The sequence below is a fragment of the Aedes albopictus genome, chromosome 3 (assembly GCF_035046485.1).
Source record: "Aedes albopictus strain Foshan chromosome 3, AalbF5, whole genome shotgun sequence".
NCBI classification, from domain to species: domain Eukaryota; kingdom Metazoa; phylum Arthropoda; class Insecta; order Diptera; family Culicidae; genus Aedes; species Aedes albopictus.
In genome coordinates, this window is record NC_085138.1 from 183,733,989 (window position 1) to 183,748,458 (window position 14,470).

A 14,470-nucleotide genomic window follows, 5' to 3' on the forward strand; every position below is an offset into this window, starting at 1 on the left:
CTTCCCTGGCCCCAAAAGTACCCTCATACAACGTTTTACGCCGATCGGTTCAATAGTTTCCGAATCCATAAGGGTCAGACAGAAAGACAGACAGAAATTCATTTTATATGTATAGATATATCTAATTATTCAGATCATTTTGAAATATGGTGTCTTCGATAAAGCTGTTTGGTACACCAAAAACATACAAAAGATAGGCCGTTTAAATCGGGACTCCATACAAAGATGACGTTACTAATCATACAAATTTCACAGTGGCAATGTTTCCGGCGAACTTGTTTGGTAGAATGGTAGTGTGAGAATGTCGAGTCATACGTCTCATCATCTGGAATTGCTTTACCAACCAAACAACTCCGTCGAAGATACCAACACTTCAATTAAGAATTAAATTTTCTTTCCAAGAAGTGGTCGTTTGTTTCTCTACGATGCGGAATTCAATACGAAAAAGTGAAAAAGTGCACTTTGCCTATGCTGCGCCTTGGCACTTTTTGGCGGAGTCACGTTTTTCGAAGGGTTCTCATTCCTGCCACCAGATGCGGAGGGATCGTTAGCTTCCGTCAGATTTGCCTATAGAGGGTTTAAAAAAAAGTTATGGTGAACCCCAAAAAAAGTTTTCTTTCCATAACATTTTATGTAGGTACCTATTGATTTTTCGCAAAACATATTTACATTGTGCGGATTTTCTTTGGAAATAGTGCATCTTATTTAAAACAAATTTTGTGAAGTCGCGATCACGGCGATTTATTTTTTGAAAACGTTGTAACAGCCCTGTACTCTACAAAAAGAATAGAATGTCGAAGCAACTGCCGCTGTTTTACATAATCATTTTTTCGTTTTGTTTTTAACCTCACTTTCGTTGACGTAAAAAAGCTGATTTTAAGTTGTAAGGTATAGTACGTACGAGACCAAGCGGACGTTCTTTCTGCATGCACCGAACCGAACACCGTTGGTTTTCTAATCCATATCGATTTGTGCAGGTAATAACGTTCGTTGTTGCTTATGTGATCAATAATTGACCGACCAAATCGGTTATCCATCCAAGTCGCACTTACTCGATCGTCGTGAAAATCTCAGAGCCGCACTTTACCGGTTACCGGTAGTGATTATTGATTGCGTCGTCGCTAGCATTCTCACACAGCTCGCGAGCATTAGCATAACATTAGGGTTAGTTCCCATCATCATCATCGGTACAGCGCGCGTGTGAATAGTCGTCGTCATAAAATTGAGTCGTAAACTGGTAACACACCAATAACAACCAACGGTGGTCACCTCCGGCTTCAGGTGGGTGCGATTGTTCGACAATAATAATGTATTCTAGGCGTCCTCCTCCTTCTATGCCAATGTGCGCGGTTGCGTTCTGTGTGCGGGGTTGGTGCCCCGGCGACGATGCGACGAGGGTGGACGCTCTGTTAGAAATTTGTCACAACGAGGGCGCGAGGTAGTGCTTAAGGTAGCGAGGGTGTGCGATATTTAAACAGTGGAGCTAGAAGGAATAGGTATCCAATTTCATGAAATAGTTGCATATCAGTATTGAAAATGGATTGTTTTCCAGTTCAACAATCTGTTTGAAGGAGAAGGCATTATTATTATTTTTTTTCGAAATTATAGTTTTCTTTTTGTTTGGCTAGCTGTCATGTTTGCTTAGTCTGCTAGCAAATTTTCTGGCCTAGACTTGCGTCGCTTACCAATAGTAATAAAAAAAAAACTACGCATATCGTTCTGATCCATGCTTCATGCTACTAGACGATTAGAGTTAATGTTCGGACCTCTGTAGGACCTGACTATGACGTTCGAAAAATATCCTCCATTGACCAGCACGTGCAAGTGTCACTACATGGTTTTCACCAGTTATCCTTCAGATCATTGAGCTTCTCGTTCGTTGGCGCATAGATGGCTGATTTGAAGAATTGGTCATTCATTCTTAATACACACACATCTGCAGTTTCGGTTGCCAGCGTCTTTCACCGAATAATTCGCTCCTTCTGCTACCTGCTGCCTGGTCATAACGAAGCCACCACCACATTCTGTCCTATCGCCACCGCTGTAATAGATGTGGTACTTTAACAAACTATGAAGTGCGTAAAAAATCTTTGATCAATCATGCTAAAAGTGATGTGCAACTTTTGTTCATCTGCTCTGATTAGTGAGCTACTTTGTTGTACATGTACACATTCGGATTTCATTGAGAAAAATGTGTTGCTAGTTTTACTCCCTCTTACCTTCTCCGGACCTACTATCGAATAGAGGCACCTACAGCCGAAGAGAAATGATGTAGGCACGCGCGTATTGCACTCATAGTTAACTGTCGTCACAATAATGGTGCAGTAGCCCAGCAGCGAGGAGCAGCGGTAGTGCAGTCGTTGACGCATCCATATGGGGGGAAGTGTGCTTATCGAAGCATGAAATTTGTCGACATCTGAGGCTTGGCCCTGTGCTAGCCAACAACGTAACTACCAGCGTGCACGCTGCTATCATCTGCTGTGGGTCAATATCGGTTAGGTATTTCTTTGTTTGATGGTCAGACTTTTTTTTTGAAGACGATAATGCGTGGGCCGATAAATAACCATAAATCTTATATCATTTTTTGGATTATAAAGTAAATGAACCCTTAGAAGAAAACAACATGTTTGGATTGGAAATTGTTACACGTTTTGAGCGGTATTTGTTACAGTCGCTCAAAGTGGCTGTGGCTTTCGAACCGGACAACGGGGAATTCTCTCGATAAAATAATCTCCAGGGCAAATTACATTGTCCTACATATTGTGAGATTATACAATTCTTAAGGATTGTACAATTTGGGGAATGGAATATCATTCAAGATATTGTACTTATAGTTCCCTTTCCCCAGTTAGTTGGATCTGGTTAAACTGATGGTGTGGTTTGATAACGGGAACTGTAATGATTTATTATGGTTTATGAAGAAGTTCTCTGGATTTGTACTTAAGTTATATGCCGTTCCGGAGCTAGATATTAGGCTAAAAACACTTTGTATCACTGCTGGTGGGTTGCAAATCCATTCTGTCTAAGTGCTGACAAACACTTTCATAATCTCGCACTCATTGTTAGCTGATTTTACGTTGCACAGCTCACGACTCGTGCCAGTAATGTTTGTACCACGGTCGGTAACTCCAGGAGCTCCACGGCGAACGATAAAGCTTCGTAGTGCCATGGATCACGAAACCGTACTAAGGGCTCGGACTGACAAACATGTGGCCGGCATCCCCCATACCTTATCGGTCAGACTAAGGCCTGAAACTCCTCTGTTGTACGTAGGAGTCTTCTCCATTCTCGGTCCATGGCTGTGCGTCTTCATCCAGTTCCGCACTCTGCGAAGGGTCCGCAGTCCTTCACTTGTTCAATCCACCTAGCTCGCTGCGCACGAAGTCTTCTTGTACCGGTCGGATGACTCTCGAGGACCATTTTAGTCGGGTTGCTATCTGACATCCTGATAACGTGACCCGCCCACCGGAGCCTCCCGATTTTCGCGGTGCGGACGACGGTTGGTTCTCTCAGCAGCCTTCTCCAAGTCCTGTCTTCCATCTGCACTCTGCCGTAGATGGTATGCAACACCTTCCGTTTGAAAACTCCAAGGGCGCGTTGGTTCTCTGCACGTAGGGTCCCTGCTTCGTGCCCATAGAGGAATACCGGTCTCATCAGCTTTTTGTAGATAGTTAAGGAGAAACTTCAAAGAATACCAATATGGCTGCCACAATGGCCGACTTAGACCCCTACTCACGTTTTCAAGAGCACAAATCTTAAAAATTCGTAAACAAATGCGCTCGATTTGGAAAAGCTGCCCCTTTTTGCAAGTGAGCAAAGCCAGGAAAATCAAGTGCGGCTTGGTTCGATGCTTCGTTTGTCAGATTTTTGCCTCTAAAGTTTGTATGCAAAATTGCAATGGGATTTCTTGATGTTTCACCTTAACTTCGTATGATGGCGAACTTTGATCGTAGAGTTCTGCGGAGTCCAAAGTAAGCTCGATTTCCTACCACAAAGCGTCTCAAAATTGTTTCTGCTAGTGTCGTTGTCGGCGGTCACCAGTAAGCTCAAGTACACGATTTCTTCAACCGCCTCAATCTCATGACCGTCGATATGAATTCGGGGTGGCGCGGTGATTCCTTCCAGGTGCCTTTTGCCAACATCTACTTTGTCTTCGACACATTAATGACTAATCCGATTTGACTGGCTTTATTCTTCAGTCGGATGTACGTTTCCGCTATCGTCTCAAATGTGCGAGCTATAATATCAATATTATCAGTAAAATCAAACAGCTGAACGGACTTTGTGAAAATCGTTCCACTCGTGTTTATCCCCGCTTTTCTTATTACACCTTCTAAGGCGATGTTAAACAACAAGCACCTTGCCGTAACCCTCTACGAGATTCGAAGGGACTCGAGAATGTCGCTGCTGCTCGAAGTACGCACATCACTCGATCCATCGGCGCTTTGATCAACCGTGTTAGTTTATCCGCGAACCCCTATTCGTAATAATCTGCCATAGCTGATTTTGAGAGGTTGTTTGAAAACGATGAACAGGTGAGTGGGTAGATTGTATTCGCGGCATCTCTGCAACACCTGGTGGATGACGAACACCTGGTTCGTTATAGCGCGTTCACCCATGAATTCAGCATGATAACCTCCGTAGGGTTGGACTGCTTCCGGAAACGAATCTAAATGTTTTGAGCTATCTGGGGGCTCCTGGCCGACCAGCTTTAGGGTTCAATCCGATGGAGCCTGATCACCGGACGAAGCTGGATGTTGGTCACAGTGGTAAGGGCAGAGCTTGCACTCTCTTCGAGAAAGCAAGTCTGCCCGTCTTCCTTGGTCCTTTCACGAAAGCTGACGGTGCGCCTTCCGATTAAGCAGGAGTTGAAGGCAGCAGTCCAGAGATAGCCTGGATGCTGTTGTTGTTGATCGGCGTAAGTGTTTCCCTAGGTTGTTCTGTGCTCGGCTGGTAATCTCGATTCCACAGCATCAGCCGCTCTGCGTCGCGTGACACGTAGGGTATACAGCGCATCAACGGTATGCACAACTCTCCTTAATCGCGAAGAAGTGGCTACGGAAAGAATGCGCTTGATTGAGCGTAACTTCCAGGACCTTAAGGGTCTTCCTGAAGGTTGTTGGACAAAAGGTCAAAGGTCAAAAGGTCAAAGGTCAAAAGGTCCGTGGCGTAGTGGTCACACGTTCACTTCATAAGTGGTTGGAGAATAAAAAAAAGTGATCAACGTTACGCTTTTATCAACCTCTAGTTCACTATTGATTGTTTTATATTTTATGCGTAATGTTTCTATTCGTTTTGACCATTTCTTCTTATTCCATCCAAATATTCAAATGATTATAAGTGACGAAAAATATTTATGTCGAACATCATCGCGCTGAAGGTACTTGAATAAATTTGAAATCCACTTCTCAAACCTAACGAATCCTGCTTCTTTCTGATGTATTATGTACTAAATACAGCCTTTGAGCTTTTGTCCTTTCAACCTTCCTCATTTCAACGTTTTGTCCTAGTTATTTTTTTAATTCCGACCTTTTGACCTTTCTACCTTTTGACCCACCGACCTTTCGACCTTTTGTCCTAGTTATATTTCCATTTCGACCTTTCTACCTTTTGACCACTTGCATTTTCGAACTTTCGTCCTAGTTATTTTTTTATTCCGACCTGTTGTCCTTTCGATCTTTTGACCGTCGTCCTTATGACCTTCGACCTTTTGACCTTCGACCTTTTGTCATAGAACCCTTGCTGAAGGCGACCGTCTGTCCGTTTGCCGTTATCGGTGTTTTTGTAAAGTCTTGAGCTTTTTTTCAGGAGCCCGTGCCAACCCCGCTGGTGGCATCATTGCCGCTTGCATATTTAGGCGGATTGACCGGAATTGTTTTTCAGTGGCTATGAGCAGGATGTCGTCAGTGTCTACTATTATAAACTAATATTGACCTTTGATCGGTTTCCGGCCAGGACATCGAAGGTTCTGAGATGATGAAAATACTTAGGGATATTGTCAGTGTTTTTTTTTCGATTAGAAGTTTTAATGAAGCCATCTTTCTAGAAGAATTTTGACTGTGGCCATTAGTTCAGTTACCTGTCGAACTAGTTTCGCCGTTGGAATGTGATCTTTTGCGCTTTCTAGTCAAGCGTTGATGCAGCGTCGTTTTAGAGTATGTTCGAGTTCGGCAATGCATTCGACCTACCTTTTAGTAGAGTATTCTAACAGATTCTTCATCATCGGCTTCAACTCGTCCGTTTCGAAAATTTCGACGCTGCTGGTGATAATGCCCGCAGCAAAGGAGTCGTATATTTGAGGGTTTTTCTCATTGGCCATGGTCGCTTCTCAGGCCTCATAGTCCTGACGAGCTGCTCGGTGCGATTGCGATATACCAAGGTCGACACGGAGATGTTGGATAGTATCCTCTTTCATGTAAGGTACACCGTGGCAAACGGGTTGAAACGGGTGGGGCAAGATGAAACACGAAGTTTTGAAATAGATTTCAACACAATTTAGATTTTTTTCCTTCGCTAAAAGATTGTTTGAATCAAAATCTATGTGTTATGGTGATCAAACTGTTTATCATCATTAGAAAACATCATTTTAACCCGTTGTTTCATCTTGCCCCACCCGTTTCAACTTGCCCCGATGTACCTTAAGCCGGTTGGAGACCAAATGTTTCTTGTCGACCTTTGGTTCTTCTTGCGTTTCTTGTTTCACTCATCACCGTTCTTACAGCGGCGAATTCGACACAAACTGCTCTTCATCTGGATACCTCGTGTGTAGGGTTACCATCCATCCTGATTTAGCAGGACATGTCCTGATTTTCGACTATTTTTGGACAAAATTTCTTAACAAATCCGATGAATTTTACTCATTTTAGAGAAAATATATTAAATGTCCTGATTTTCTATGCTGTGTTGAAGAGCCCTACTCGTGTGCAGTTGCTCCTTCTGCGATGTTTGTAATGAGCTCTTCTCTTCATCGTGGATCTTACTGCACTTTCCGCCGGTGTGACCAAAGATCCAACAGCGGAAACACAGCATCGGAGAGGGATAGTAGCTCTTGGTTCGGCATCTGGTTCCCCCATAATCAATATGTTCCGGGGTATCCGTGCCACTGATTGTCAAGATGAAGACCAGGTAGTTGACAGGTTCTCCCTTCTCGTTGTGGCGTCTAATATGTACGTCCTTGGCCGCACCTCTTTGACGTTCTGGTCTACCAGGTTTTCGACCAAGCATTGGTCACTAATACCCACGGCGTCGGGTTTAGTTACAACGTATTTCACCTGATTAAGAGCCGAGTGTTCCTCGATTGTGATAGCGGCACCATTGCATGTTCCTGACTACGCACCTACGTTCGTCAGCTCGCGGTTTGACTGAAAGACAACGGTTAGAATTAGAGGTCCCAGACATCTTCAAGTAGTGGAGCTGCCCTAATGTAGCCTCGGGGTCCATGAATGCCTCTGTGTAGTGTACTCTCCGCTTTTTGACGATTAGTGACACCATCGCTACCACCACTGGAGCTCCGTGGGTCTCCTGCGCGGAGGTGACGGTTGTTCGACGGCATGATGCCTCCAGACCAAAATGTTTTGAGGATATCCCAGTCGATCGAGTTGTAGTTGTGTGAAGAATTAGCATTAAGTTTTTTTTATTCTTAATCACTTAACCTAATTTACAGCTCCATTGTCCACTTGGGCACTACGTGAGCGATTACAATTGACAGCTGCACTTACACTTTGTACAGCGCCTAAATGTATTCTATTCTATTTTTCTATATCGAACTGGTTGTCTTCGTGCTTCTTTCACTGTTCTACTCTATTCATGGTAGAATGAAGAGCACGAGGATGTGGATGGGTGGCTGTTGTTCCTTTTCCAGTCCGATTGGGAATCCATTATGAGTTGCAGTTCGCCGATGTCCAGGTATCCGGGTCCGTTTGAGCTGTAGGCTCAGAGGAGGGTCAGTGTCAGGCGCTCTCGGGGGGAAAAGCAACTGACGAAAAATTGCAAGTGCCGGGGCTGGGAATCAAACCCATGACCATCCGCATATGAAGCGGACGTGTGACCAACTACGCCACGGGCCCCGGCCTCTAGCATTAAGTTAAAATTCACAATTAAGAATATGAGAAATTAAAAAAAAGCTTGTAGTTCACTGTACCAAAAATCGAACCGCTGCTTTGTGACACTCACTTAAAAACTTTGTAATAGAAATACCAGAACAAGCATGTTCTCTATTTGACACCTTCGGACAATTGGCTCTCGTTATCACACACATACACACACGTAGACTACAGTAAACGGTACTATGCCCACAGACAAGAAGATGTAACACTAAGATTTCAACATTTTTATAGTTGGTCAACTGTCCACTCGTGGCGTTCGCATCGTTTTTGTTCGAATTCGACGTTTGCCCACTATTGCCACCTAGTTGATCTTTGGCTGAAATGGACTTTTCACTGAAAGGAGGTAGACTATTTGGAATAAACGATCACAAAAATTATAAAAATCCAAGAGAGTTAACACGCGCATATACGCGATTTTTTTTTTTCTGTTCGGATGAGCCACTGCGACCAGTATTTAGATCTTTTGTGGCAATACCCGTATCCTTTGTATTTAGTGCATGTCGTACTACTCCATTGTCATTGAGAGGCAATGGAGCATCGATTTCTGTACAGATCTTGTTTTGTTACCTCAGAGGTACGAGAAATCGAAAATGATGAAAAAGTACCGTTTTTACAGGGAAATAAATCCCAGCGAAAGTGCGCCCTTAATCACACATAATCGATTCTATTTCTGAGAAAAACAAAACGGTAGAACTGATATTTGTCCATGCATCGGAACTCTGGCTTCGTCCGTGTCTTGCTTCTAGTTTAGTCCTAGGACAACATTGAAAAACCCGGGGCTTTAGGCTAGTTGCAAAACGCTGTCAAATTAGAGAATGTGTTCGGTAATAAGAATTCACGCGAGTCTTTGTATCATCAGTACTTATCAGTCCTTAGTAGGTAATTACGCAATTCGATACGCAAAGCATGTTTGTTTTCCTTACATCAAGTGTAGTCTCGGCGAGGACAAACCGAGTCTTTAACTATCCGTAAGGCAAAATAAATACAATTTTAGAAACTGTCACTAGTAGCAAGGGCTTTGTACAATGAATCCTTATTACCAAAACGCATTATCCTAGCTTAACAAGCTGGATGTCACCAGGATTCAGTTTGGTAGATCTTACTCCATAACGCAACACAAAAGGGAGATCTACCCACGTTACGGGCTCCGTTAAAGATCGAACATGTTTTAAACCCCCTCAACCATTCATCCCTCAGCACGGGTCGCCTGACACCTTGGATTGGGGTTCCCTGTTTGGTGGACTTTTACCCCCGGAACAGGGGGTCCGTAGTGCTATTCTAAGCTGGCAGCTACTTGGGCTGCGTATACGCGATACTAGCGACTACAAAAGGTCGAGTCAAGTACGAGAGGTTCATCAAGGTATTACAAAATGTTTTAGGAGATTTCAGGGGGTTTCAAGGAGTTTCGAAGAGTTTCAGGGAGTTTCAGGTGATTTGAGGGGGCTTCAAGAGAGTAAAAGAGAAGTTAACATGGATCATAGGGGGTTTTAAAGGATTTTAGAAGAGTTCCAAAGGGATTTCGACAAAATTCAGTGCGTTACAGTGGGTTTCAAGGAGTCACAGTGGGGGCTTCCGGGGTTTTGATGGAAGCTCCTGGGGTTTAAGGGGCCTTTGGAGGTGATTCAAAAAATATTTCGAGGGTTTCGGGGCCTCCAATTATGTTTGAGAAACCGTTACGGAGATCGTAGGGCGTGGGGTGGTTATTTCAGAAGGATTTCATGGAGTTGCAGTGGGTAGGAGAGTTCAAGAAGTTTACAGTGTTCTCGGTCTCAAGACTGGTTTTGAGGGGTTTCAAGGGGCTGCGTGGAAGTTCAAGAAGATTTCAAATGAGTTTAAAGCGTATTAAGAGGTTTCAGCCTATTAGTACATTTTTGGAAAGTTTCAGGTATTTTCAGAGGGGTTACAGTTCCGACGTCGCTCATACCATGTTCGAAATCTAAACAGAACAACTTGGCCTAATATTTCAGGTGAAGAGAGTTTGTTTCGACCACAGGAAGTCCCAGGCTCCCTGGATCCTGCCATATCTTGACAAATCGTATCATTTAGCGCGTCATTTCATCACTTAAAGTCTGGAGCAACATTTGAAAAGGGCCCAAGAGGTCTTGTGTCTTTTTTCTAAAACGCTTCGTAGGGCATAACAGCAGCCCGCCCACGCAAATGAACACCGTTATCCGAAAGATCGATGTTTGCTCTATCTGATAACGGTCTTAGTTTTTGTGAATAAGCTGAGGGGGGCTCAGGTGCGACGTTTGAAGTCATTGTTTACCAATGCTTGTATGCCCTTTTCAAATGTTGCTCCAGAGGAAACAGCAAGTTTGCTGAAGACTGTGTGCACTTTAATTTAGTGTGTAATTTTTAAGTCATTTTTCTTTGGATGTTATATATTTCTTCGAAGGGTTGACTCCAAAAGGCTAAATATATAAAAACAATATAACAAAACGATAAGAAATTCATATACGCTATGTTCCACCACCGCTGTTTTATACATATTGGTTGCATCGCAGGAACCACTTATACGACGATTCCTGGGGAGTAACTGCAGTAACAACAACGCACAGCCATGAAATACCCGTCCCTTCACGATTGCCTTGATAATCGAAGGTAAACGTGAAGGTCCATTGCTTCCAGACAATGCTATTCTTAGAACCGATCCCTTCAATCGATGTCGCACCTATTTGGTCGGGTCATGTATAGGCATATTCTTGTTTGAACTTATTCACAGTGTATATTCTCCCTCCGTTTAGTAGAGTCAATCGAGCTTAATGGTTTCTGCACGTGGTTGTTTCCATGTGGCGAACGGCAATACACAACTAATTTAAAGAGACGATCTTCCCCCCACATTCATCGGCAACCAAATGCTGAACGTTGAACTTTTCAAAAACACTATTGTCAGCTCATCGCGTTTTCGAAGGGACTGACTATTCAGTATCGATTTTCCCTCCATTCTGATGCTACACGTGTTTGATCGAATTTTGAAAACAAGCCAGACAGGGCCAGCAGCCAGCGGTGCAAAAGGTGTTGTAGGTACCAACCGGCTTCGTCAGTCGGGCATCGAGAACCGTACGGAACGCGGGCCAACCAGCGGCGGCGTGGCCAATACCACCGGCTGTGTTTCTGGCTCATATTTTGAGTCTCCTAACGATGTGTTTGCCTTTTTCATATTTCCCACAGAAGGTCAAGGTTGTTCCGATGCATGGTGATTGAAAATTGGCCAAGTGTGTGAAATTGCTGGCGACTGAAACTGATGATGATGTGTGAGACCGAGGCGAGGAGAGCAAAACTAATGCGCGCAATGGAAGATGAGAAGTGAAATATGTGATTACACTATGCAGGCATTTGAAAGTGAGCAATGAAGAAGCGCAATAGTTTAAATTCATCGGTTGCGGTTGCAGACGAATACCACACGGGGCGCGGACGTGCAGTGATTAATGCGTGTGGAGCATAAGTATCTAAAGCCTTCGTTTTAGCGTAGAGAAGTGAGAGCAAAAGTGTTGCACACGCCATTTCCGGATGAGTTGCTGAATGGTGCATTCCATGGGAATGCGGTGAACTTTATTGTGACTGTTTTATGTAGTGGAGAAGTAGGGTCTACTCTAGAGTTTTATCCAAGAGACGTTTGAGTAATATTTTCTTCATTTTTTCATGAGATGTGAATTCTTTCTCTTCTTCTTTATGGTTCTACGTCCCCACTTTGACTTGGCCTGCCTCGCTTCAACTTAGTGTTCTTAGCACTTCCACAGTTATTAATTCATTTGTACATTGTGTGGCAAGTACAATGATACGTTATGCCCAGAAAATTTTCCCGACCGGAACGGGAACCGAATCCGCCGTCTCTGGATTGGCGATCCATAGCCTAGGCTTACTGGAGACCCCAATGATATGCGAATTATTTTGTTTAAATTTGGCTGAAATTTTGATCAGTGTGCAAAATTGCTTGAGTGTTAAATTCCTGATAAAATATTGACGTTTCGATTACATTTATTGGGGTTTTACACAGATCTTGTCCCATTTGGATGTTGTGGAGTGTTTTTGGTGGGAATTGTAGCCATAAATATAGGTAATTATGAAGGTGATTCGCGATCGGCTTCATATTCAATGACCACGAACTGACTGTGTGAAGAGGAAGAGCGACATTGTCATTATTGTTTTGAATATTCAGTGCAGAAATAATCAAATTCGTGCTGTTTTCAGTCGATGACTGTGAACATTTTGCACCATGCTCTAAACCATAATAAACGCCTAAAAGTAGGCAACTTATTAGGGACATGGGTCTCAGGGACGCTTCAGGCAATCTCAGGTTCCTTTCCATTTCAGGGGGTCCCAGGGGATATCACGGGGTTGCTACACTGAAACCTCCATTTAGGTAGGATTCATTTAGGTAAAATCTATTTAGGTTCCTCCATTTAGGTAACGTTACCTAAATGTAATTTGTTTATGTTCAGAGTAGTTGGAGTACTCAAGATTACAGATGAAGTTGGTTTACGGGAAAAAAGCAGAATTCAGAGGGGACGTTTACGGAGAGTTTAAGGGTTAAAAGTTTAAGAGAATCCGAGAACTCCCTGGAGTTTAGGCCATCTGATCTACAAGCGTAATCAGTGAACTACATATAGGTGCATTATGAATGAAATGTATGCTTACACAGCCTCATGTTGCAATGTGTTGTCAAGTGATGAGTTCGTTGTCAGTTTGAAGATCTCCAAGAACTCCCTTGAGTATAGCTCATCGAATCAACGAGGGCTACTAATTGTATCTAAAAGCATTAAGAATGAGTTTTATACCCACACAGCCCCAGGCATCTATGTTCTATCAAGTAGTTTATTCTATGATTATATAGCATACCCGAGGATTCCCTTGAGTTAAGGCCATCTGATCTACAAGCGTGATCAGTGATCTATTGGAGTATTATGATTGAAATTTAGGCTTGCATAGCCTCATGCAACTATGTGCTGTCAAGTGGTGAGTTCGTTGTCAGTTTGAGGATTTCCAAGAACTTCCTCGAGTATAGGTCATCGGATCCACTAACGTATTTGGTTGTCTCTAAGAGATTTACGACTAAGGTTCATACTCAAAGAATCTTTAAGGGTCTCCAAGAACTCTCTTGAGTATAGGTCATCGAATCTACGAGGGCTACTAGTTGCATCTAAGAGCATTATGAACGAGGTCGTACGAGGAACATATTCACACAGCCTTAGGCATATATATATTATATCAAGTGGTGAGTTCTATGATTGTATAGGAGTATCCGAGAACACCCTGGAGTTAAAGCCATCTGATCTACAAGTGTAGTCATTGATCTATTGGAGTATTATGAATGAAATTGATGCTTACACAGGATCATGCAGCTATGTGCTATTAAGTGGTGATTTCGTTTTCAGTTTCAGGATCTCCTAGAACTTTGTTCGGTATAGGTCATCAGATCTAAAAACGTAGTTGATTGTCTCGAAGAGCTTCATGATTAAGGTTCATCCTCACAAAGCCTCACCACTTGATCAATCAAGTAGTGAGTTCGATGATGGGGAGATGCCCTGAAACGTATTGAAACCCCTTGAAACGTCCTGAAACGCTTTGAGACGCCTCTAAAACCCCTACCACTCCATGAAACTCACCTGAGAGCCTCTAAAGTCCCCTGTGAAACGCCCTAAAACGCATTGAAACGCTTTGAAACGCTTTGAAACGCCTCTGAAATCACTATAAAACCTTCCTAAAATTTACCTGACATCCTGACAGCCCCCTAAAACGCCTGTGAAACCCCCTGAAACGAATTGAAACGCCCCTAAACGCTTCGAATCGCCTCTGAAATCCTCATGACACCTTCGTGAAATTCACCTGCGAGCCTTTCAAGCCCCTCAAACTAACCGGAAACCTCCTGAAATGCCGTGAAACGAATTTAAACGCTTTAAAACGCCTCCTTTGAAACCCTCATGAAACCTCCGTGAAATTCACCTGCGAACCTCTGAAGCCCCCAGGAGGCCCTTAAAACCTCCTGAATCGCCCTGAAACGCCTTGAAATGTCTTGAAACGCTTTGAAACGCCTCTAAAACCTCTTTGAAACCTCCGTGAAAGTCACCTAAGAGTCTCTGAAGCCCCATAAAATTCCTTTGAAATCTCCTAAAATAAATGCATTGAAACGCTTTGAAACGTCTTTGAAATCCCTATAAAACCTCCGCGACATTTACCTAAGATCCTTTTAAGCTTCCTCACGCCCCTCTTAAACCTTCTGAAACGCCCTGAAACGCATTAAAAGGCCTTGCCACGCCTTGAAACTTTTTTAAAACGCTTTAAAATGCCTCTTAAAGCCCTATAAAACCTCCGTGAAATTCAACTGCGAGCCTCATAAGCCCCCCCCAAATTCACCAACAATCTCC

The 14,470-nt window shown here is 43.3% G+C and overlaps 1 protein-coding gene across 9 annotated transcripts in view; it reads left to right on the top strand.

The window, feature by feature from the left end:
* Positions 1–14,470, top strand: part of LOC109398883 (protein bride of sevenless) — a 56,530-nt gene that overhangs the window by 14,204 nt on the left and 27,856 nt on the right. For 3 of the 9 annotated variants that reach the window (XM_062856266.1, XM_062856268.1, XM_062856269.1), the window contains exon 2: positions 11,277–11,581. The exons of 3 other annotated variants lie outside the window; for them this stretch is intronic. The gene's annotated coding sequence lies outside the window, so the exon portion shown is untranslated. The remainder of the gene's footprint in view (positions 1–11,276; positions 11,582–14,470) is intronic. 3 more of the 9 variants (XM_062856267.1, XM_062856270.1, XM_062856271.1) reach the window with 3 other exon arrangements.